Below are 23133 nucleotides of genomic sequence, written 5' to 3'. Positions count from 1 at the left end.
GCAGCCTAGAATGTGCTGCATCCCCAAAGCTCTCCACTGAAATTAAAGAGAGAGAAAACGTGTTACTTTGGAATAAGCTAATTAAAGAAAAGTGGAGAGGAGAGTGTGGAGTACGGTGGGTAAATCATTCTTCGTGGCTCTTACTCTGTCTATAAAACATTCATTTTTAATTTCCTTTTTAAAACAGCAGAACCCAATTGAATTGAGTGCATTGTTTTTTGTTAGCTTCCTCAAATTATTTTAATTCCCAAGTGAAGCGTGTCTCAAAGCGCATGGCAGGAGCAACCTCCTAACATCCCATTCTACCAAGATAGCTGTGTACTGTTTGTTAGTCCTGTGGTTCATAAACTTTCCAAAGGCACAGTCATCCTGCTCCTTACAGGGAATCCATCCAGACATGGATGTCTGCTCACTTCAAGGGTTAGAAGGAAGTGGCAGGACTTTTGAAAGCTCAGACCTAAACAGGAAATGCTGCATTGTTTATGACTTCTTTTGTTTCCCTGTTCTTATGTTAAAGTAGCGGAAGATGTAAGGTAACCAATGCTGAATTTGGATCCTGAGTGAATTCTAAGAAAAGGGCTAGAGGGTGAACCTGTGAAATTCCAAGTCTTTGGAGGAATTTGCACAAATAAATGGTAACAACATAGGTCTCAGTAGTGCAAAGTGTCAAGTGTTTCCTGACAGATACTGAGCTCCCTTAATTTCGTTGGGAAGTTAAGGATCTTCAGTACCTCATTGAATGGGGCCCATAGTGTTATGTTAACATCAAAGGATTCTGAGGTTCAAGTGCGATAAGGACCCAAAAGAAACTATTTTGGGCTGGAAATCTCCTGAGAACCGACTCATGAGCTTTTCAGCAACACGGTCAAACAAAAAGATAAACTGCTTTTCACAGCATATTTCCATTTCAGAGCCAAAATCAGGAAGCACAAAAAAAGGCTCAGAAGTTCTTGTTTTAAGTTATGTAGGTGTATTGCGTGAAGGGAAAAGGTACTATGAGTGTGAAGTAAGATAAACCCAAGACAGACAGGCACCGCATGAAGCCAGGTTGATCGTCTGTTTTAAAGTTATCTCAATTTTATCAACTATTGAAAAGCATTAAAGCTTGATTCACATTTTAAGTAAAGTTTCGGCCTTGTTTTTACTTTATCCCAACTGGCTCTTCTGTCTCAAACGGTGCTCAAGTGTTCCACTCTGAGGGTATGTCTACATCTACAATTTTGCAGCGCTGGTTGTTACAGCTGTATTAGTACAGCTGTATAGGGCCAGCGCTGCAGAGTGGCCACACTTACAGCAACCAGCGCTGCAAGTGGTGTTAGATGTGGCCACACTGCAGCGCTGTTGGGCGGCTTCAAGGGGGGTTCGGGGAACGCGAGAGCAAACCGGGGAAGGAGACCAGCTTCGCCGTGGTTTGCTCTCGCGTTCCCCGAACCCCCCTGCAAACCGCAGGGAAGGAGACCTGCTTGCACGGGGGTTCGGGGAACGCGAGAGCAAACCGGGGAAGGAGACCAGCTTCGCCGCGGTTTGCTCTCGCGTTCCCCGAACCCCCCTGCAAACCGCAGGGAAGGAGACCTGCTTGCACGGGGGTTCGGGGAACGCGAGAGCAAACCGGGGAAGGAGACCAGCTTCGCCGCGGTTTGCTCTCGCGTTCCCCGAACCCCCCTGCAAACCGCAGGGAAGGAGACCTGCTTGCTCGGGGATTTGGGGAAGGCGAGAGCAAACCGCAGGGAAGGAGACCTGCTTGCTCGGGGATTCGGGGAACGCGAGAGCAAACCGCAGGGAAGGAGACCTGCTTGCACGGGGGTTCGGGGAACGCGAGAGCAAACCGGGGAAGGAGACCGGCTTCGCTGCGGTTTGCTCTCGCGTTCCCCGAACCCCCCTGCAAACCGCAGGGAAGGAGACCTGCTTGCACGGGGGTTCGGGGAACGCGAGAGCAAACCGCAGGGAAGGAGACCTGCTTGCTCGGGGTTTCGGGGAACGCGAGAACAAACCGGGGAAGGAGACCTGCTTGATTACCAGAGGCTTCCTCAGGTATGCTGGGATACCTGCTTATTCCACGGAGGTCAAGAAAAGCGCTGGTAAGTGTCTACACTTGATTACCAGCGCTGGATCCTCTACACCCGAGACAAAACGGGAGTACGGCCAGCACTGCAAACAGGGAGTTGCAGCGCTGGTGATGCCCTGCAGATGTGTACACCTCCTAAGTTGCAGCGCTGTAACCCCCTCACCAGCGCTGCAACTTTGTGATGTAGACAAGCCCTAACAGTAGATAATCTTGCTGCAAGGCTGCCTGAGGCGAAGGGGAAATACTCACATGAAAGGTAAATGGATAGGAACTAAAGTGCCTGTTTGAAACCCTTGAACACCAGCTCATCATGTGTTGACAGCAGGCTGCATTCCTGAAATGGCAAGGTGTAAATCCGTTCTCTTGATGCCAGGCTTTAGGTGTAAAAGATTTTGTGACTACTCCTTACTTAAGGGTATGTCTACAGTGGCAGAGTTACAGGGCCACTCACTGTGGTCAGCACCTCCGTGAAAGCCACAAGCAATCTCGTGTCGTAGCTACTACGTGTGATGAGATCAACGTCGCACTCCTCTTGCCTTCGTAGTTTAAAGAATAACTCCACTGCCACTCGTGACGTGTTGATCCGAGCGAGCAGCACATTGCTCAACAGTGCGGGATCCATCCCTGCAGAGTGTGCAGTATGCAAACTGTTGAAAGATGGCGCCAAATGCAGACAGAAGCACAAGGATTGTTGGGATGCGAAGCAATGCACCACAGGGCATTGGGACAAGACCCCGCATGCCCCACAACCCCCTCCGCCTTCCCACAACGCTTAACGGCAGAAGAGGAAGAGATGCTCTGTGGCATAGCTGCCTGGAGTGCACTGCTCCGAATACCGCTGCAAGTGCCGCAAATGTGAACATGCTATTGCCCAGGCAGCTGACAGCGTGAACATACAACAGCGGTTTCCCTTCAGCGCTCTCTGAGCGGAGCTGTAACTCTGCCAGGGTAGACATACCCTGTATCTCAAGCTGTGGTCCTGACTTGTTCTAATTATCTGGATTTTAGAGAGTGGTAATTTTAGGTCATTCCTTGGATTTGGCGGTCCTAATATTTGGATAATATTCACCTCTACCCCGATATAACGATACCCGATACAACACAAATTCGGATATAACACGGTAAAGCCGTGCTCTGGAGGGGATCAAATCAAGTTCAATATAACATTGTTTCACCATAACGCTGTAAGATTTTTTGGCTCCCGAGGACAGTGTTATATTGAAGTAGAGGTGTATTTAGCTATTGGCAGATAAAGCAAGGCAGGTGGTTCTGATGGATAGATTACTTTGATTCTAAGAACCTCAGTCCAGTGCCAATCTAAACACCTTCTGCATCTGGTCAAAGCTTGTCTTCCAATTTTCCCTCACAACATGGCAGTGCTGCCTAGACTTAATATTTGACATCTAGCTTTTAACATATACTTGTATCTATGGGAGGAATGGATGATAATACAGCCCTCTGTATTTCCTCTAAATTGCTGAGTGCCTGGTTTAAAGATGCTTCAGCAATACAGTGATTACTTCCTATAGTGACACTCTACAGTGGTTGAAGAAAGGCAGCCATCTGGCTATAGTATTCTAGTGGGTGAAGGTCTCAGGGCTGGATCATTCATACATATAGGCTTAGAATTAAATTCTGTTGGCTGGAACATGGATGATCTTTTGAGCATGTCTCTTAACCTTGCCATTCCTCTGTTTACCCATTGATAAAATGGGTTGAATTCTGGTTTGTTTGTAAATAGCTTTGAGACACATGAATGGAAGGTGTTAGCGATGGGCAAAATTATTTTATTATCATTGTATTATTTGTGGGATTTCCTCCATAGAAAATAGCAGTGGCTCCAAATGAGAGAGAAACAGTGTGTCTTTTCAGTCCTGAGAAGCTTCAGGGCATTTCCTGCCGCGCTCTCTCTCCTCTCTTGGCAGCAACAGCAGTGCTTTTATGATCCTGGCAGTGGGACTACTCAGCAGCCTTTTCACCAGTCAGTTTTGCGTGTAGCATTGATTCAGAGATAACCCAGTGGAAGTACAGCTATTTCAAAACCTCTGTTTAGCTGTTTCCCATTTGCCTGCCCCTGCTGCGTGGCTGAATGTACCAGGTACACCTGGGTAATATCTACTGAAGATGCCGCTGAATGTAATCGGTTCTCTCTCCCACATCGCTGACTTTCCATTTTCCGTAGACTGTAGTGGCATTGAGAACCACTTGCAACACCTTGATGCAGTTCTACAGCACAGTGCCAATCCCTGTGCATTTTGAGAAAGTCTTGTTTTTCTGTGAACTTTTGTGATATGGGGTGAAAGCAGCAAAGGCCGTTATTTTTGTTTTATGTTGTAAATCAGCTACTTGGCTGGATTTCACAGCAAATTAATGGCCTTGGCTTCATGTTAGTTTAGTAAATATTTCATTGTACAATGGACAATTTCAACCACACTGAGTTTCTGAGGGCTTTTATATTCTAACTTCGCTGTGCTTTAGAGATTGACCCTTCTAATTAGGCTGGATGTGTTTTGAGTGGTAAGCCAGACCAAACCAAACCTCCTTTAGCCACATAAAGAAGAGGTTGGCTAACTATAAGAGGAGAAGGCCCTGTTGTTAGTGTCCTCTTTTTCAAAGCCAGCTAAGAGAGGGTTTTTTCCTCTCCTTTAGGACTTCACTGTTTCTTTCCTTTGTTTTGCTGTCCTCATTTACACAAATGTTTGACTGGCCCTCAGTGTTGCTTGATTGACTAATAACGCTGTTCCTCTCACTAATCCCTTCAAATTGTTAAGCTGGAAGTGCTCTGGAGTGTTTCTGCATGGACTGCTGAGTGGGGACGAGTGCAGGGGCTGAGAGATGGATTTACTGTAGACAGGGCTGGCTCCAGGGGTTTTGCCGCCCCAAGCAGCCAAGAAAAGAAAAAAAGCCGCAATCTGCGGCAATTCAGTGGGAGGTCCTTCGCTCCGAGCAGGAGTGAGAGACCCTCCGCTGAATACCTGAATGTGCCACCCCGCAGCGGAGTGGCCACCCCAAGCACCTGCTTGCTAAGCTGGTGCCTGGAGCCGGCCCTGACTGTAAAGTTGTTAGCGGAGGTGTTGTTGATGGGGGAAAAAGGCAACAAAAAACATGAAACTGTAAAATACTTTCAAAGCATTACAGACAAACCTGAAAAGGTTTTGCTTCCCCCCACCTTTGGAAGCAAAGGAAAATCCCTTGTAGAGCTCTTCTTGGGTGAAGCAGCCAGGATCATCGTTCCAGCATCAGTACAAAACTTGGGCTGTATCGTGGGGGTGGGGTCGGGGGCACGGCGTGTGTGTGTGTGTATAATAAGACATTGAAGTCAACTCAGGTAGCTGTGCTAGTCCAAATCCACTGAACCCCCACAGAGGTTCACTGGTTTGACAGTAACAGGATATTGTGCTTAATGTTTCATGGTTTTACAGTTCACAAGGCTGGTTTAAAATATGTTTGTGGAACTAAGTAGCAGCAGTTGTTGTTGAGCTCTCATCAGAGTACTGGATAGTTTCCACTGTTAATAATAGCACTGCTAAATAAAGCAGAACCTGTTTTCCTCCAGCAGCCAAGAAGTTACAATGCTCGTATTGACAAACAACCCACAGAGTGTGGCTTTTTGTAATCCTGCTGGAGGAGGGGGAGCAGAGGAGTGCATAAACCTATAGTGGGTCGCCTGCAGGGTTTGCTCTGTGATTGTGCTTGGCGAGGCTTTGCCTTTCTTGTTCTTTTTGGCTCTGACAGGTAAAGGAACAAGGACAACTTGTGCAAAGCTCTGTTTCATTCTGCGCTATCTGCTTGTTCATCAGTCAAATATTAAATATTTAGTAGTTGGCAAACAGGTAGCTCTGCACTCTTTGAAGAGGCTAGTAAGAGGAAAATGAGCCAAAGGCACGTGTGGGTGTATTTATTTCAAAAGGAGATTTTGGTAAATAAGTTTTAAGGGGAAAAGCAAACATGTCCGAGAGCATTTTCCTCCTGTCCCTTTCCTGATGTGTGTTTGAGGTCAGAACCCCGTGAATAACACATTTCATGTCAAAAACACCATTCAGGTTTCTGATGGGATGTGTCTGGAGATGTGAAGTGTTTTTTAAATAATTTGGATGTAAGTATCTGGGCATTAGTCTATAAATAATGTAATTATTTACATGCTTTTGAGTTTCTAAAGGCTAGCTGAAAAGCCTTTGCACAACTTCTCTGTGTTAATTTATTTACAATGTCCCAGAGCAGTAACATCGTGGATTCAGAGGCTTAAAATTATTACCAGACCATTTTCGTTTTGAAAATACACTTTTAGTAGTGGAAAGCAGTTGACTTTGTAGGGCCTAGCCTATCTCCCCTAGAATTCAGCAGGAATCTTTCCATTCACTTCAAATTTCTCTTGGGTTGAATCAAGCCCTTATTTACCAGACAAGAGTCAAGATTCAAGATTTTGTCTTTCCTCTCGAAAGACTTGATTACATCAGATAAAAGAAAATGCAGTGTTGATGTTTGTAAATGTCTTACAATGCTTTACTCAATCCTTGGTAGATAAATAAAGGAGGAACCAATTTGCAAATATAATAATATTTAGTTCTTAATAGGTTCAAAATCGTCATACAGGCTTTCACTGTTTAATGCCACCTAAATCATGGAAGTGTTGTTGTGCATATTCTCTGCATTTCACAGAGAGGGAAACAGAAGTTAGTCAATCAGCATATATCAAGTTGCATTTTTTTTTTCAAATTTCATGTCCTCACGTAGGGTTCTGTTAATTATTTTGGATCCTGAGCAGATTTTTAAAGCTGTTGTCAAACATGTCTATAATGTGAAAAGTCAGGATTTTAATAGTCATGCGAACTTCTAGAAGTGGTGTGCTGAGGCTTCATTTATTCACTTTAATTTAAGGTTCCGCGGGCCGGTCATACGTTGTAACATTTTTAGAAGGTCTCTTTCTATAAATCTATAATATAGAACTAAACTATTGTTGTATGTAAAGTAAATAAGGTTTTTAGAATGTTTAAGAAGCTTCATTTAAAATTAAATTAGAATGCAGAGTCCCCGGACTGGTGGCCAGGACCCAGGCAGTGCGAGAACCACTGAAAATCAGCTCACGTGCCGCCTTTGGCACGCGTGCCATAGGTTGCCTACCCCTGTTCTAGAGCTTGTATAACCGTGGAAATCTCGTGGGAGCTGGTTCTCCTATCGTGTTTATAGGCAGGCTAGAAATACTGTGCAAACAGCATGGTATTGCAGAACTAAGGGGTCTGGTCCCAGACAGAAACCACAGAACTGTGTGAAAGAGTAACAGAATGGAAAAATGTAACCAAATATTTTAGAAACATAAAGTTCAGTTCAGATTCATTTCTAGAGCTGGCAGAGGTCTGGCAGCATGTAGAGGAGAAAGTTCTTATTTTTTCTAACCAGTTCTTCTGTCTTTAAGAACAAGTGGTGTGTGGATTACCCAAGCTTTTGCAGCATAATCCTCGCTAATAACTATCTTTCAGTGTTGGTGTGTTATATTGTTACGTTCCTACTATCCCCAGCAAATTCCAGGTGCACATAAAAGGTGCCTTTTGTTCCCAAGTAGGTATTTAATGTTGCTCTGACAACCCTCCAGGAATATGATTAGAAAAGTAACACAAACAAGTTTCTGTCATTGGGTGATAAAAGCTCAAGTTCCCTTGCAGACAGCCATTGTTTTTGAATGGTACAGCTGGGAGGAATCCCACACCTTAGTCCAGAGAAACATGACGGAGTTTGAGTTTTGCAGGAAGATGGGAGCAGTATCCTGTTAGCTTAAGATCTAACACTAATAAAAGAGAGATGTGGGAGAAACTGCCTGATTATGCCACAGTGTCTAAGCTTTGTTATTAGTCATTCTAACTTTACGCCCAATCATGTGAAGTGCTGAACGTCACCTTCATGGTGCCACATGTCCTCAGCTCCCATTGACTCCAGTGGGAATGGAGGACGCTGAGTGCCTCACATGGTCAGGTCCCTAGCCATTACAGCTCCAGTACAATAGCTGACTGTCAGTCCCAGCTCTAATCTTCCCCACAAGGATTTAAAGCGGATGATTACACTCAGCTGTGACCAACTGAAAGGGTGGTTTTTTTTGTGTGCGAAACCCTAATGACTTTGGAAAATTTAGGTTGAGCTCCAGAGAGCATTTATAATGTTTTCTCTTTTGTTTGTGGTTTGTGAGCTGTGTGTTCAACCTAAACATTTTGCTCCCATAAACCATCTGTTGAAAGCCAGAATGTACGCGCGAAGGTGAGTCGAATGATGTTTGTATGGAGAGAGCAGGTCATTTTCCAAGCAATGAAAATATAATAAAGTCTGAAAATGGACCTCCTGGGGTCTCTTAGTGTAATTGGTACTAAGGAGAACTTGATACATGAATTCCAAATGTAGAGAATTAGTCCTGAGTCTTTGAACCATTACATGGAGAATGTGACGGCTCCCAAAGTCAGGAAGTCAAAGGCCACTGGAAAATCACAAACACCGACCCACCAAGCTGGCTTACGTGAACAGCAGATAATTAACAAAATAAAAAGATTCAGTACAGTTTGGGCAGAATAATCAGCTCTAGGGATGTGTGTGAAACAGTGTCTGTGTCAATGGAATTGCATGATTATTGGTGGGGGTCAAGCTTTAGATGAATTGTTGTAGAGGCAAAAATAAAACTCTTCAAACCTTTGTTTATATTTAGAAGTGAATCCAACTCAAACCCCAGGAAGGTCTAAAATAGTTAGTTAACGTTGTTTATTATTTTATTATTTATTTAATCTCTTTCAGCTCCTAGAGGTTCAGGTAGTTTGGGTGATTATCCTAACTTCTGGGTGCTTACCAGATTTGAACCCAGACTCTATTGAAATTCACCAGTGGCTGGATAGTGATGACAATTAGCGATAGGGAGTGATGTACCCGGGCTCATAAAATTCTGATGCTTTGGGAGCTGAGAGTTTGATCTTCATGTTACCTGAAAAATTCTGTAATAATCTCCTCTTGATCAGAATGAGCAGCACAGGCACAAAATAGTCAGGCCAGGATGACTTGAGCAGCTGGGTTGTCTTTTTTTTTTTTTTTAAGCTAATAGGAATTTTGGGGCTTGCTTCTGCCTCTCCTTAGAGAGCAAATATTTTCATGAGAGCAGAGTGTTTGTTGCAAAACAGAGGAAGGAATTTGTGACAAATCTGAGACTTAAAATTGGGGACAGCAAAAGGTACACCAGGTGGAATTGCAATACCAGCAAAAAGCATGCGCTGAAGCCCACTGAGGTCAGTGGGAGCCTTTCCACTAATGTAAGTGGGCTTGGAACAAGCCAGTTGAAGGCTCTAATCTGCAGAGCTGAATCTGCCAGCTGTAGCTTAGTGCAGACCTCCATGGTTTCATAGATTCATAAATACAAAGGCCAGAAGGGACCATTGTGATCATAGAACTTCCCAAAATAATTCCTAGAGCAGATCTTTTAGAAAAACATCTATTGTTGGATGGAGAATCCACCATGATCCTTGGTAAACTTCCAATGGCTAATTGCTCTCACTGTCAAAAATTTACACCTTATTTCCAGTCTTGAATTTGTCTAGCTTCAACTTCCAGCCACTAGATTGTGTTAGACTTTTCTCTGCTAGATTGAAGAGCCCATTGTTAAATATTTGTTCACCATGTAGATACTTACAGACTGTAATCAAGTCACCTCTTAATCTTCTCTTTGTTAAGCTAAATAGATTGAGCTCTTTGAGTCTGTCGCTACAAGGCATGTTTTCTAATCCTTTAATCATTCTCATGGTTCTTCTCTGAATTCTCTCCAATTTATCAACATTCTTCTTGAATTGTGGACACCAGAACTGCACACAGCACTCCAGCAGTTATCACAGCAGTCCGAAATACCGAGGTAGAGTAACTGCCGTACTGCTCCTTGAGATTTCCTTATTTACACATCCCAAGATTTCGTTAGCTTTTTTGACCACAGCATATTATATTGGAAGCTCACGTTCAGCTGATTATCCACCGTGATCTCCAAATCTTTTTCAGAGTCACTGCATCTCAGTATGGAGTCCTCTGCCCTTTAAGTGTGGCCTACATTCTTTGTTCCCAGATTTAAATTTAGCCATATTAAAACACATATTGTTTACTCGTGCCTGGCTTACCAAAAAGATCTAGATCGCTCTGAATCAGTGACTTGTCGTCTTCATTATTTATCCCTCCCCTAATTTAGGTATCATCTGCAAACTTTATAAGTGATGGTTTTTATGTTTTTTCCAGGTCATTGATAAAAATGTTACATAGCATGGGGCAAGAACCAATACCTGCGGGACCCCACTGGAAACACACACACTTGATGTTTCCCTGTTTACAATTACATGTTGAGTCCTATCAGTTAGCCAATTTTAATCCATTTAATTCGTGCCATATTAATTTTATACCATTCTAGTTTTTAATCAAAATATCATGCATTGCCGAGTCAAATGCCTCACAGAAGTCTAATTATATCACATCAACACTATTACCTTTATCAACCAAACTTGTAATCTCCTAAACAAAAAATAAATAAATAAATTAGGTTAATTTGACAGGATCTATTTTCCATAAATTGATTTGCATTAATTACATTACTGTCCTTTAATTCTTTATTAATAGAGTCCTGAATCAGCCGCTCCATTATATTGCCCAGAACTGATGTCAGGCTGACAGGCCTATAATTACCTGTTGTCCAGTTTATTCTTTTAAAAAGTTGGGCAACATTAGCTTTCTTTCAGTCTTTTGGAGCTTCCAAGACTTATTGAAAATGAACAATATTTAATAGTCCAGTGAGCTCATCAGCCAGCTTTTTGAATACTCTTGGATGCAAGTTATCTGGACCTAGTGATTTAAAAATGTCTTACTTTAGTAGTTTCTGTCACCCTCCAGAGATATAAGTGAGGTACTGCTAGTTCTTGGTACTGTTGTCAGGAGTCAGGACACTTAATACATTTCTTGATATAACCTCACTAGCCAGTAGCAAGTCTGCAAAGTAAGTTAGTTGTTAAGGTTTGTGGAAGAGTCTATTTTTATCCTCTTTTGAAATAATACTAATCGTAAGTACATTGTGTTTGTTTCTAGCATGCAAGAGTTGGAAGGGTTTTGGTCTTCAAAATTTCTGATCTCTCTGGATTATGTAAAAAAAATACATATTTAATGCTCAGAAGTGGTATTGGACTGACAGTCTTGAGACTGAAACGCTCTGGCCCTAGAGCAGATTCAGCATGGGCAGTGGCAATGTAAGCTTTCTCCAGAGCATCCCCTACCAATTATCCCAGACCAGCCCTTTCTCCAGCGCATCCCTTCATCTCTGACCCACAGTGTAGCTTAGACTCCATTCCCACTTTGTCTTTAGCAGATCTTCACAACAAGGAGACCAATTAGTGTCATTTATGGTGGTGACTGTTATTTATCTAATTCATGTATCTGCTGCCAAAACAAATATAAGAAACATATTCTAAAAAGATTTTCACTGAGAGCTCTGAAATGAGGCTTTAGCCTCAGAGTCCAGTTCGGAGTGGACAGGTGAACATATATTTGTTTTGGCAGCAGATACACAAATTAGACAAATAATGTTACTCAAAATGTTTAACTGATGTCTTGTGGGTCTTCTGAGGTATGCTGGGATCATTCTGCAGGCTGGGGAATGAAATAATAAACCAGAGTAGACTTTTCATTTCAGTTTCCTAGAAGAGCTTATCTAGTTGCTTTGGGAATGTTAAGCAAATTCCGCCTTCAGATGTCTGTCCTTAACAGTTCCCCTTCTTTCTGATTGATCCCTGTTGTTGTTGAGTTGTTTCTGTTCTGTACCCCGCTGAGAATTTTCAAGAGTCTCAGCCTTTTTACACTATAGGAAAACGTGTCTTGAGAGAGTTTATTTCTCATGACCTTTAATTGGGAGTTATCTTCAGGAGACTTATGAAAAGCCCCAGATCATCTCAAACTCAAATTAGAATAAACCCTATAGCAGAGCTTGGTCAACGTTGTGATGATGTTGCATTAGGATTCATAGGTCAGCAACATTCAAAAGTACTCAAAATTCAAGGGCTTTTTTGTTTTTTTGCCTTTCGATTCAAATTGGAAAATGTGACCAATTCCAGTGAAAATAGACCCTTTTCTTAGTGAAATTAGGAATGAAGATTGAAGGAGAAAAGGGTAAATGTTAGCACACACTTTGTGGAAATGGTCAGAATGGTCATGTTTAAGGACGATTATGCACTGATCCAAATGTCACAAAAGAAAGTACTATTACAGCTAATGTTTTTGCAGAGGTGGATAGTCTTACACTGCCTTTTTCCGCAGGAAAGTGTTGCAGTTTTTAAGGCACCCAATTAGAAGGTCATTTTGTACCAGTTCATATCACCTTTTAATTCTGTTTCTGAAACAATCAACCAACTCAGCTGAAGGTTTCACCTTCATCTTTATTATTTTTCATTGCGTTTAATCCTAATGCATTTTTTCTCTCCCCCCATGCTCCCAGCATTAAAGGAGCATCAAATGAATAGAATAATTTAAAATTTATTTTAAAGCAACTAATATAATAATTCAAGAAACTAATTGTTGGGAATGTCAAAATATCTTTGAGATGCTGTGTGTTCCGGGAAGAGACAGTGAAGATTCCAGCTTCCAGTGGTATAATTAATGAGGGACATGTGAGAAAATAGGACAATTTCTCCATATCCTTGAATTGAATTCAAGTGCTTGGCAGCTCTGTGCATTCCAGTGACTCTGGAATTCCTTTACTGCAGAGGAGCCTTGCTATTCTGTGCAATATCAAGCCAGACTGAGTTGTTTGATAACAGGGTTCTTCAGAGAAGGAGCAGAAGCTTTCTCTGGCAACCATCATAACTAGATCAACAGCTGGCACCAGCCAGAGAGAAAAACAATTTGTTACAATCATTTTTTATTGCGTAACATCTGTTACCAAATGCCAGTGAAAAATGATCTCTCAGGAAACAGGAATCCTGCTTATTCTGGTATCATTACATCAAGTTCAAACGTGAGGTTCAAGCTAGTATTATGAATTTGCCCTTGTATGTCTGTCTCCTTCGGGGGGCTTTCCAACAGCTGTTGGTTTCACAACATTCATTAATGTAAAGCCTCACAGGAATAGATGGGTGAATAAGTTTGGGTAAAAAACCAAAACCATAGACTCACCCTTCTAATCCACGCCTTGCCTTTTGTTTAGAACCTAATTAAAAAATCAACCTTGACTGAAGTTCTGCAGTGTTCCAGTACTTGTATTTTCACTTCCAGTTTCATGCTGAGACAGGAGTTGAAAGTGTTAAAATATCCCCCAAAAGACTGTTCTTGCAGGATCTCCGGTTGGGTCAGACATTTTTTCTGTGTTTGAGTGGGGTGTCTGGCTAATTTTGGAGTTGGAGGAGATTCAGATGGTAATTATTGGAATTGAACCTTTTGAGATTTACCCAAAACTACTAGCAGCACCACTTAAAGATGAATATAATTACATCAATATTACAAATGACTAAAGTGATATAGAGTGAGTGTTACTGATTAGTTGACAGTAGTCCATTCTGAGGAGGCACCTGCCTGTAAGTGTCAGTACCTGTGGAGCATGCATTCATCTTCACCAATTAGCCTGGCTAAAATTCATCAAATAGGACTGCTGACTTCAGGCAAACTTAATTTCCCCAAACTGGAGACCTCAAACCCAACACAACTGGATCACAGAAAATAGTAAGACATTCTATACATTATTAGATTGAGAATGTTTTGGTGATTTGATTGAAATGTTGGATTTCGGATTTCTTTTGCGGTAGCCAGTGGCTATAATGCGTAAGTCTACCAAATGTCAAGTTTACTACTGCAAATGGGACTGGAGTGTTTGACATTGGATAAGAAAGACTGATGACCTTGGATGGATTGTCCGAAGGTCATATATCTCGCCTCAGAGAAAGTGTGTACCACATTTTACCTCAATGGAAATGTGAAAGTTAATTGCTGTTCAGTTAGTGTCCCCTTTACAAGGGCCTATATAATTTAATATAAATTTATCTGTCTAGCCCTAGAAGTGCACATTATGACAATAGACAAAGCTGAGGCCCCAAATTGGACAATGAGTTAATGGCAGAACATCAGGAATCTTGATTGACCCGTCCTCTATCTCATGCCGCCTCACAGAATTAGTGCTTTGTGGAGCTAATTTCAGGGTGGGTTTGTCAATTCTTCTTTGTAATGCTGGCCATTAGTGCCCATGCCTCAAAGAATAATAGAATCCTTAGGAAACTAGGTCAAATCTCCGCAATAGGCTAGATGGTGGGGGTGGCTGGAGTCGTCATGTTTTTTTTCTCACCTGGCTGAAGAGTGGAGTCAAAATGCTAGCAAGCCAAAAGGAGGTGCACGCAGCATTTTTGCCAGCAGAAACAGTTAGAGACTGAATGGCGTATCCAATCAGCATTTGCTATTTATGGAGTGAGGTTTTCTAGTCTCAGCTGCATTAATTTCCTCCCAGACACCCACTGCATGCTTAACTTTATGGGACCACTGTTTCTTGTGGTCTGACGTACACACACGTGCACGTGAACTGCATGCAATTATGCAGACATTTTTTCTTTGCGTAGCTTAACGTTTGTGGGGCCTCTGAACCCACTTTAGTTATTCCCATTGGCTGCAGTGACACCTGCTAGGCTCTCAGTTGGCAAAAGCCAGCCAAAGAACTGTTTTGGATGCCAACAGGTGTTTCTGATTTATGGGAATGCTCAGAAAATGGCTTTCTTTCCATCTCCGGGGCAAATAAAAACACAACCGAGATCTGGAGTCGAGTGGAGAGTTTCCAGAACAGCAAGCTGCGCTGTGCATAAATGCCAAGAAATCAAAATAAGGCCCTCTTCTGACTCTCTGACAGACCTATGGATTAGATTCCTGTGCTGCTCTCCTTCAGTAATTGCCTTAAATACATTTTTGCTTTACATCCCTTTTGTTTTGGAACAAATAGCTGAAGGCTTTTATAGCGACTGGCTTTGCCTGTCAGTTCTTCTGTGTTGCTGCCTGTTGCTCAGGCCTATAACTTGGATGTCATCTTCAATTCTTTCTAGGTCCTCATGTTTGTGCTCTAAGTACTTGCAGATTTTTCTGCATAACCTTTTTAAGATATGGCTTTTCCTATCAATCTACCCAGCTAAAACTCTTCCAGGCTATCATCTTGTCTCTCGATTACTGCAATATCCTTTTCTCTGGCCTTGACAAATGCAGTCTTGCTCTGCTCAGGCCATTTGGAATGCTGCTGCAAAAATAATTTCCCGAGCCTGTCATTTTACTGTCAAGTATCAGAGGGGGAGCCATGTTAGTCTGGATCTGTAAAAGCAGCAAAGAATCCTGTGGCACCTTATAGACTAGCAGACTTTTTGGAGCATGAGCTTTCATGCGTGACATGCATCCGACGAAGTGGGTATTCACCCACAAAAGCTCATGCTCCAAAACGTCTGTTAGTCTATAAGGTGCCACAGGATTCTTTGCTCATTTTACTGTGGCACTTCTCTCTTTTCATCCCTCTATCGGATCCCCCTTCTCTACTGCATCGCACACACGTTGCTTGTCTCCACTTTCAAGGCCCTTCATGAACTCTCCCGGTCCCACCTGTTTTCTCTGAGAGGTCAGCGCCTACCTCTGATCAGCCCATGATGCCAGCCTCCACCTCCCACTTCTTAAATATTCCGACATGCCCCTTTGCGCATTCTCCCTTGCTGCCCCCACACAGGGGAGGAGCTCTCCATAAACATTTGCAAAGCTACCTCCTTCAAATCCCTCCTTGAAATACTCCTTTGCCGGGATGCCTATAGGACAGGGGTCAGCAGCCTTTCAGAAGTGGTGTGCCGAGTCTTCATTTATTCACTCTAATCTAAGGTTTCACATGCCAGTAATACATTTTAACGTTTTTAGAAGGTCTCTTTCTATAAGTCTGTTATATGTAACTCATGGTAGTCCATTGATCCGATGATGACAAAATCTGTGCAGATCATCTGTTGTTGGTCTCATGGCGTGCCCTCGGATGACTGTACAAGCCAGTTCTAGAGGTGCACATTTTGCTGCAGATGGGGCAGGGAAGTTCGCGGTCAGTGGATTGTGCGCTGTTGATGCTCTGTGATGTCGTTCGCATGCCTCTTGTAGACGCCGGCAGCGGTCTTCCTCAAAGGCGATGCAGGTATTTCTAGCTGTTGCACACCACCGTGTTCTGTCGCTGGCGGCGTCCTCAAGGTCCCTAGGTTTGATACTGCTGTACTGCAGATTGGCTTTGATGGTGTCCTTGTAACGTTTCCATGGACGACCTATATGCTGGATGCCCTGGGAGAGCTCACCATACAGAAGCTGGCGGGGGATTCTGTTGGCATCCATGCGGCTGACATGACCAGTCCAACGTAGCTGTGACTTCATGATCATCATTTCGATGCTTGTCATCTGGGCTGTCTTGAGGACCTCAAGTTTGGGCACTTTGTCTTGCCAGCGGATCTTCATGATGTTATGGAGGCAGTGCACGTGGAATGCTTCAAGCTGCTTGATGTGACACCTATATAGTGTCCATGATTCGCACCCGTACAAAAGAGATGAGAGAACAACAGCTCTGTACACAAGCAGTTTTGTTGACATCCGGATGTTGTGGTGATTTAAAACTTTGACACACAGACAGCCAAGTGCCTGGCTTGCTTTGGATATTCGGGCGTTGATCTCATTATCCAGTGATCCATCACTGGATATGACACTACCCAGGTATTTAAAGTTCTCCACTACTTTAAGATGAGTGCCGTCAGTGGAGATACTCGGGACAGAAGCATTTGATCCAGGTGCAGGTTGATGAAGAATTTCTGTCTTTCCAAGGCTGATAGTTAGTCCGAAGAGTTGCGAGGCCTCAGCAAACTTGTTGACAATGTACTGAAGATCATTTTCAGTGTGAGCCATGAGGGCACAGTCGTCGGCAAAGAGTGCCTCAAGAAGGAGTTTCTGCACTGTCTTAGTCTTTGCATTCAGGCGATGGAGGTCAAAAAGTGAACCATTGTGCCGGTATTTCTGGTATATATCTTGGTCCAGATCTTTCATTGCATGACTAAGGACGCATGCAAAGAACAGATTAAATAGGACAGGAGCGAGAACACATCCCTGTTTCATGCCATTGGTGATGTTGAAGGGGGCTGATGTGGCTCCATCAGACAGTACTTCTATATATAACTAAAGTATTGTTAAAGCAACAAAGAGTCCTGTGGCACCTTAAAGACTAACAGATGTCTTGGAGCATAAGCTTTCGTGGGTGAATACCCACTTCATCAGACACAGTATTGTTGTATGTAAAGTAAATAAGGTTTTTAAAAAGCTTCATTTACAATTAAATCAAAATGCAGAGCCCCCTTGGACCGGTGGCCAGGACCCAGGCAATGTGAGTGCCACTGAAAATCAGCTCGTCCTGCCGCCTTTGGCATGCATGCCATAGGTTGCCTACCCCTGCTATAGAAACTTGACCATGGGTAGGCCACTGGTGCTCTGATACCACTGGTGCTCTGCCCATCGTGCTGACCAATATTATCTCATTGTTTCCTTGTGCTCCCTCATCAGTCTCTCTGTATCCGTCAGTTGTCTCTTGTCTGGTGCTTAGCTTGTAAGCTTTTTGGGGGCAGAGACCGTCATTTTGTTTGTACAACACCTAGCTGTACAATGGGATCCTGCTCCATGAGGAGGGCTCCTGGCGCTGTGGTAATACAAGGAACAAATAATAATGTCAGTCCGGATCACTGGGCAGGCCGGTCCAGTAAACGTTTGCTTGTGTAACCTTAACTGGGTTTCAGCTTTTCCCTGAGTGAAGTGCCCTTTTCCTGCTCTCCACCCTACTGCAAGTTTGCATTTCTAAAACCGATAGTAATAAAATTCTGCCTTTCTCTATTGCCTTCAATCCAAGATTCTCAAAGTGCACTGCGGGATTAGGCCTTACAACATGGATTCAAGATAGGGAAGTAGTAATAGCCCACATTTTATAGATGGGGAAACTGAGGCACTGAGCTTTAAGTGGCTTTCCCAAATTAGCATGACCATTCGGATTGCTACTCTAATCCTGCTCTAATCAGCAGAGATCAAAGCGCCAACGTACCACAATGCTATATAATGAGTGTGACGGGCAAATGTTGTGCTGTGCCCTTTTGCTGTTTGAACTAAACAATGAGCAATGGATAAAGGGAAAGGGAGGATCCTGAGCGGTTAAAGTGCAGCCTCCAGTTACTGCCTTTGCCCTTAGGATGCCATTGTGTTCTGTGAGCTACACTGGGATTCAGTACAGCACTTGCTGAGATATGGACACCACGTGTGCATAATTAGACGATCAGTTTTCTACTGGCTTGCAGTTGTCTGTCACTTTCTAAACTGTATATTTGCTATTGCAGTGATGTCAGTTCCGGTACATTATAAATTGTCTTTTTAGCTGCCTATGATGTCTCTGTACCTTTTATGATACAAATCACATTGCGAATGGCACAGGTGACTCTGATATATGGTTCCTTTTATGTTATGGGTGACTTAGTAGGGTGAATTAATTCTGGGTTATTTAGCCTAGAAGTTGTTAGAAGTGACACTTGTTTGGTGCCTTATGTGAGCTTTGCTATTAACCTCTATCTGGTTGCCTTGTTGGCAGGCTCAGCAAAGGGGTCAAGGAATAAATAGATCAGGGAAGCTGAATTTCCCTGTCACATCCAGTGGTTGCCAGTGGAAGTGTATTAGGCCTTGTCTGCCTTAGGCTTATCTCTGAAATTCTCCATTGTTGCTAACACCAGTGCATCTCCACTCATGGGGACACTAGTGTAGAGACACAGTACTGGAAGCTGCTTGGTGTTACAATCACTGTCTTTTGTAGATCTGGTGTGAGTAGGCAACCCTGTGCTTAAAACACTAGAAGCCACCTGGAGCCCTGTCTAACTTAGTGCTCCTACCATTGCCGCTGTGGCAGAGCTGCAGAGAGGGGAAAACCGTATTCTGTAGATACTCTCTTAGAAGGACGGTGCTCAGGAAAGCTTGCACTGCTGCCACCCATACTTTACCAGGGAAGCTTTAGTTTCAAGGGTTGGAAATGTGGCACCTTTCCTTGTCACTACATGGACTGTAAAACGGCATTGGAAATCTTTTCAGGTGCATTGTGAGAAAAGTCAGTCTTGTCATGCACATAAGGTATGTGCTGGTACCATCACTTAGAATATCAGGGTTAGAAGGGACCTCAGGAGGTATCTAGTCCAACCCCCTGCTCAAAGCAGGGCCAACCCCCAGGCAGATTTTTGCCCCATATCCCTAAGTGGCCCCCTCAAGGATTGATCTCACAGCCCTGCGTTTAGCAGGCCAATGCTCAAACCACTGAGCTATCTCTCCTCCCTGCTCTCTCAGATGGTCTCTCAGGAACTGGAAGGACTCCTAGGTTCCATTCATGCTAATATTCTGTGGAATAGCATATCTATCTTGTTTATGTCATTGCTCCAATTATCTCATGCTGCATCCCATTCTTACTGTTCTTTTCCACCCAAGGTTCAAGAACTGCAGGTCTGTGGAGATCTATCTTTATTTAACATTCAGTTTAAAGTCTGGAGTTTCAAGTGTGTTGAAATGCTTTTCCAAAAGGACACATGGAATTGCTGGACAGGAAATGGCCACTTGGCTTATCAGGGTTGTCCCCTTCTTTAGCTTCCATGTGGACTAAATGTAATAACAATATTGCTGTGACCAGCTGACTTCCAGTTAATACACTAAAATGGTAAAAGTCACTAGTGCGTTTAACTTATGCCACAGAGATGATGAGCTCATAAGAACATTTTGTAACCACAGGTCAGCCTCTAGGTCATGTCTCGTCTATGCAAGTGACAGCTTGCTAATCCCTTGTCACTTGTGACTCTGTCTTTTCAACACAGCTGCAGTATTTGTTCTTTCACCAGCCTCACTTACACAGTGGACAGTGACAGAGTCCATGGCAGAGGGCAAAAACAAAATTCTCTTCCAGCACTGAGTGGCCCTCATAGCAGCAACAGCAGTATTGCAGTCCGTCCCTCTGAACATATGGTTAGTCTATGATGCCAGTTTCTTCCTTTCCCCAGAGACTGAGGGTGGGACCTCTTGGGCTGCAGATTGCTGTGCTGATGTGGTGTAACTGATTTCCTGTAACTCATTGCAGCAATTCCCTTATCCTGGTTTAGGGACCATCCCTGAAACAATCTGGAACAGTTTCCCAGAGATAAATCTGCTCAGAAATACACCTTGCAACATCTCTTAGTCACTCAAGCTTCGTTGCTTCAGCTTTTGATTATTACAGCTTATGTACAACAAAAATCTATAGCAAAGTGCACAATAAAAAATACACAATAAAGCATATAATCCATCACTCTACAAATACTGCAGTTTTGGCAGGTCCTTTAATAGTTGCCACTGGCACGAGGTTTCTAACATTTGAAAGCGTTACTGGCATGCGCCACAAGACTGCATTATATTATTCCTATGCATAAATGTCTGTCTGTTCAAGCTAATATCACATAGGTACCAACTCCTAAACCATTTGCCCCAGGTAGTCAGCTTAGAGGCATCTTTCTCTTCCCAGTATTTTTTTAGTGTTGTGTGGAGCCCTCCCCCCCCCCCCCCCCCCCAAAAAAAAAAAAGTGGAATTTGAGTTATTTTGGAACAGCTTGTAGGACAAATCCTCAAGCGGTGTAAGTTGGCCTCACTAACTCAGTGGAGCTATGCAGATTTATGCTCTCTGAGAATCTAGCCATTTATGCTTGTCCAAACTACCCAAACCTCTTGTGTCTCCAGAATGGATGCTATAATTCCGAAGGACAGGCTTTCAAGGGAGAGGATGGGTACTGCTTTTATTCTTTCAGGATACAAACACTTTTTCTCATAGTATTTTGGCTCTTCAGTTTTTGTTTCTGTATGGGGAGATGCAAAAAATAATTTTTAAGGTACATACATTTTTAAATGCTCCCGAGAAGATCTGGTTACAGATCAGTTTGAGAGTTGGGAAGAAGTTTGCAGAGCTTTCCATTTTCTCTGGAGTTTGCCCATCCCTAGTTTTAACCTGTGCAAGAAGTGAACTCAGCCAGCCTTCCCTTTAAAAGTTCCTAGAAGGCTGAGAACAAAAATGAGATGTTTTGCCTCACACCCAGGACCATATTTTCAGTTAGGCATCTGGGTTTGTAAAGCTGGTCCCAATCTGTGATAGTTGAAGTCTCTGTTACCATGGTAAATATATAATATCTAAGGGGAGAATGGATCTGAGATAGCTTTTAACACTCATTTTATCTTCCAGCTGCACTATATGGAATCAGTTGGTTCATTCCTTGCTCGCTGGCACAAATGATTGGCACATAAATAAAAGGAACAGCAAGTGGCAAGCAGCTCTGCAGTGGTATCTGTTTCATGTCTGCTGTGTAGTGCAGTAATTGACAGAGGACCTTACTAGTAAAAGAACCCCAGTTGCAGATGGTGACATTTAAAGTGGGGAGGCAAAACTGACCTATAAATGCTCCTCAGAGCCAGTGGGTGAAGCCTTCTCCCCTGTCCCCGTTGTCGTGCTTTGGAGAGCTGCCCTTGCACCGCACAGTATAGGAACTGCTCTAGAAAGAAAAGCTATTGTTTCCTTTCATCTTTTCTAGTTGCTTTGATATATAACTTTGTTTTAATGTTCAGGGACTTGACGCTTTAAATATACACAGCAGTCTGCACATTGAAGCCTGTACAATAGATCCTAGTGATACTCTGTGACTGACTGTTAGCAGCAAGTGATTAGGCCTCAGCTACACATGCAAATTACAGCACAATAAAGCAGCCCCGGGCACCCTAGCTCGCTCCCTCTCCACACTGGCATGGCACGTAGAGCACTCTGACTCCGCAGAGCTACAGCGCTACTGGTACTCCACCCCAGCGAGTGAAATAACCTTTGCTGTGCCCCCGCGGAAAACAGTGTGAACGAGGTGTTGCATTACTGTGCTGTGATCAGCCTCCAGAAACATCCCATAATCCCCTTAAGTCAAGTGTTGTGAAATCGGCTGCAGGAATGCGGAAATGCCCTTTCAAAGCTCTTTTTCGGAGAAGCCGGCTGCTTACCAGCTCTGAGAAAAGCAAACATTTACTGCTTGCTTTGAGTGACTGAGTGAGAGAGAGAGGCGGGGGGGAGGGAAAAAAGGGGGGTCTGAACTTACAAGACAGCATGCTGACACACTCAGCATCCCAAAAACCCACTCTCTCTCTCCCCCACATAGACTCATCACACTCCACCCCAACCCCTATTTGAAAGCACGTTGCAGTCATTTGCATGCTGGGATAGCTGCCCATATTGCACCGCTCCCAATGCCGCTGCAAGAGCCATAAATGTGGCCACATCAGTGCGCTGGCAGCTGTCAGTGTGGACAGACTGCAGCCAGGGGCAGCTCCAGGCATCAGCATGCCAAGCGCATGCTTGGGGCAGCAAGCCACTGGGGGTGCTCTGCTGGCCGCCGCAAGGGCAGCAGGCAGGCTGCCTTCGGAGGGTCTGCTGGTCCCATGGCTTCGGTGGACCTCCCGCAGGCTGCCTTCGGTGGCTTGCCTGCGGAGGGTCCGCCGAAGCCACGGGACCAGCGGACCCTCCGCAGGCAAGCCGCTGAAGGCAACCTGCCTGCCGTGCTTGGGGTGGCAAAATGCCTAGAGCTGCCCCTGACTGCAGCGCTTTCCCTATTGCGCTCTTCGAAGGCTGGTTTAACTCACAGCACTCTACATCTGCAAGCGTAGCCATGCCCTTAGTTACCTTGCAAGGGTGTGTTTTAGTCATCTCTGTGGTATTAGTCACTTGTAAAGTGCTGTGAGCTGCCTCCATGTAACTAATATATTTGCACTTAATTTCAGCTGTTTAAGTTTTTCACAATTTGAATTGGAGAATCTGAAGTTTAAAGTGCATTCAGCAGGATGGAACTGTTTTTCCCTTTTTTTTTTTTTTAAAGAAGCAATGACCCTTGCATCAGAGGGAAAAGGAAGGGTGTATAAATGCCTTTTGTAGCTTGGCAATAAATTTGCTGAGGACAACATAAAACGCGCTCATAAAATGTTCTTTAAACAACATTGCTTTTTTC

The 23133-nt window shown here is 43.6% G+C and overlaps 1 protein-coding gene across 7 annotated transcripts in view; it reads left to right on the top strand.

Annotated features, from left to right (window-relative positions):
• Nucleotides 1-23133, top strand: part of MEGF6 (multiple EGF like domains 6) — a 236829-nt gene that overhangs the window by 60122 nt on the left and 153574 nt on the right. The window lies entirely within an intron of this gene.

The sequence above is a fragment of the Gopherus evgoodei genome, chromosome 18, assembly GCF_007399415.2.
Source record: "Gopherus evgoodei ecotype Sinaloan lineage chromosome 18, rGopEvg1_v1.p, whole genome shotgun sequence".
In the NCBI taxonomy this organism is placed as follows: Eukaryota; Metazoa; Chordata; order Testudines; family Testudinidae; genus Gopherus; species Gopherus evgoodei.
The sequence above is the reverse complement of the archived record's forward strand: the minus strand, read 5'-3'. Positions and strand labels throughout refer to the sequence as shown.